We start from the raw sequence: 2911 nt of genomic DNA, 5'->3' as shown, positions 1-2911 counted from the left end.
CAGAAGGGCCTGGTAGGCTATAGTCCATGGGGTTGCAAAAGAGTCATACACAATTCAGCAACTAAAGAACACCACCACTTTCATTAAAGGAGAGAAGCCAATTCCAGGGCATGCACACCAAGAGGCAGAGATCATGAGGGCCACCCTGGAATCTGGCCACCACGCTCATGCTGTATGTAATCTCTTAGAGACTGTATTAGTTTCCTGGGACTGCCATAACAAAGCACCATGAACTGGATGGCTTGAAACAACAGAAATTTATTGATTCATAGATTGGAGACTAAAAGACTGAAAACAAGGTGTTAGCCGAGCTATGATGATCTAGAAAAGAATCCTTCCTAGCTTCCTCCTACCTTCTGGGGGCTCCCTGAAATTCTTGGCATTCTTTGGCTTGTAGATAATTACTCCAATCCCTGCCTCCAGTATCACGTGGACTTCTTTGCTATGTGTGTCTCTGTTTGTCCTCTTCTGTTAATGTAAGGATATCAGTCATTTGATTTAGGGCCCACTCTAATCCAGCATGACCTCATGGTTCCCTGTTTCCCTGGTGGTACAGAGGGTAAAGCATCTGCCTGCAATACAGGAGACCTGGGTTCGATCCCTGGGTTGGGAAGATCCCCTGGAGAAGGAAATGGCAACCCACTCCAGTATTCTTGCCTGGAAAATCCCATGGACAGAGAAGCCTGGTAGGCTACAGTCCATGGGGTCGCAAAGAGTCGGACATGACTGAGCAACTTCACGCACTCATTAATCCAGCATGACCTCATGGTAACTAATTACATCTGCACAGACTTATTTCTCAATAAGTTCACATTCTGCGGTTCTGTGTAGACGTGAATTTGGGGATGACACTATTCAATCTCCAACAGAGACTATGACAGTGAAAGTGTTAGTTACTCAGTCTTGTCTGACTCTTTGCAACCCCATGGACTGTAGACTGCCAGGCTCTTCTGTCCATGGAATTCTCCAGGCAAGAATACTGGAGTGGGTTGCCATTTCCTTCTCCAGAGGATCTTCCCAACCCAGGGATCGAACCTGGGCCTCTTGCATTGTAGGTGAATTCTTTACCATCTAAGCCACCACGCCACACAGAAACTATGAAAAAAGCACGTTTTATCTCTTGGTCTATTTATTGGGAGATTTATTTTGCACTGTATGCCCTCTTTTTGTAGTTTATCTTCATTTTAGTTTTTTTTTTTCCTATATTTTATCCTAATTCTTTTTTTTTTTTTGTAGTGGCACAAATGGAAGACTCACTCACCTTCTCCCTTGCCTGTCTCGACCCCAGACACTGTGATAGTTGTGTGTTTCCCTGCCTTCCTTCAAGCTACGGTTGCCATGACACAGAGTACTTGTCAATGAGTTATTGGCAGAGATCTGCTGAGGGGTGGGGAGGGAAATGAGACTGCTGGCTCTTCTCTTCCTTTCCTCATTCAGCTTTCGCTCTAGCAATCACTCTGGCTCAGAGAACAGGCTGGAAGCTGTAAAGATGGCACGCCAGCCTGGTGTCTTCTCTAGTTCCACCACTCCTTCACACTAAATGCTCCACTCTTCCTGAGGCTCCTCCAGGCCCAGATCTTGCTATTTAATCACAAGGTTTCAGGACTGTGCCTCTTCCTTGCGAAGAAATCTGTGTCCTGCTCAAGGCTTGCTTTGGTTCTCACCACTCAGCCTCTTCCTTCATTTCACTTCATTGCTTGGTAAATCTGCTTCCTATTTTGCAATTTATACTTGTATGTTTCCCTATTTCATTGAAAATGATGGGTTTTTTTTTCCCTTCCACTTTGTTTTTCAATCCTTTTATTATTAGTAGTAGTAGTAGTAGGTATCTAGAAAGGGAACAAAATGCAAATGTCTTTATTTTTCCATCTTTAACTAAAGTAAGTGTTAGTTGCTCAGTCATGCCCAACTCTTTGCGACTCCATGGACTGCAGCCCACTAGGCTCCTCTGTCCATGAGATTCTCCAGTCAAGGATACTGGAGTGGGTTGCCATTTTTCTTCTCCAGGGGATCTTCCCAACCCAGGGATCGAACCTGGGTCTCCTGCACTGCAGGCAGATGCTTTACCAACTGAGCTACAAGGGAATCCTATCTATAACTAAAAGCTTGCATTTTAACTATCTTTAAGAATTTTAAAATAATTATTTAACCTTACTTAGTATTTTCAGTTCAGAGTAAAATTATGTACTTATAATTCTCTCTATTTGATACAATGAATTTAGTAAATTTTTCTCAGTTTGGCTAATATGGAATTTAGTTCCAAAGTGTTACTATATTAAGAACTTATAGCTCCTTCTGTTTAAGAATTACTAACAACGTTTGCATTCAGTTTATAAGCAGATTTGCAACCTTTTTTTCCCCTCCTCACATATCCCTCTTTTACCTCTTTTCAATGTTTTCAGTCATTTCAAACCCTCATTTCCCAATGGCTCTTAATTTTGCTTCATATTTCAGTGGTTGGAGAAACATTTAAGGCATTAATCCTTAAGGCTGTCAGATAGGAATTGTATATCTGAGAATATCTTTCTGTTGGCTTTGTACGTTGTTAATTACATGAATGATGATACAATTCTTTGGTTAAACTCCTCCAGTCCTAGATCGGTCAGTATAGGCTAGAATGTATTATGTTAACAAATGACCCCAAACTTCAGTGACTGTAATCTTCAAGTTTTATTTTCAGTCATGCCACTTTGGCCTCGCCTTCATGCCAGCACCTGAGCTGATGAAGCATCTAGAATATTGATGACTGTACTGGCATAAAGCAAAACGATCGTGGCAAAGTGTGTTCTGGCTCTTAAGTATCTGCTGGGAAGTGACAGTTATTCTGCTTGCATTTTATTGGTCAGAGAAAGTCTCATGGTCAAATCTACTGTCAATAAGGCAGGAAAGTCTAACTGTCTTCCAGGGATAG

The 2911-nt window shown here is 42.0% G+C and overlaps 1 non-coding gene across 1 annotated transcript; it reads right to left on the bottom strand.

Moving 5' to 3' along the window:
* Nucleotides 1–2013: 2013 nt before the first annotated feature.
* TRNAC-GCA (transfer RNA cysteine (anticodon GCA)) lies at nucleotides 2014–2085 on the bottom strand. The gene has a single exon. It is a non-coding gene; the product is annotated as a tRNA-Cys (tRNA).
* Nucleotides 2086–2911: the final 826 nt, after the last annotated feature.

The sequence above is a fragment of the Bubalus kerabau genome, chromosome 7 (assembly GCF_029407905.1).
Source record: "Bubalus kerabau isolate K-KA32 ecotype Philippines breed swamp buffalo chromosome 7, PCC_UOA_SB_1v2, whole genome shotgun sequence".
NCBI lineage: Eukaryota > Metazoa > Chordata > Mammalia > Artiodactyla > Bovidae > Bubalus > Bubalus kerabau.
Note: the sequence above shows the minus strand (reverse complement) of the source record. Positions and strands in the feature narration are given on the sequence as shown.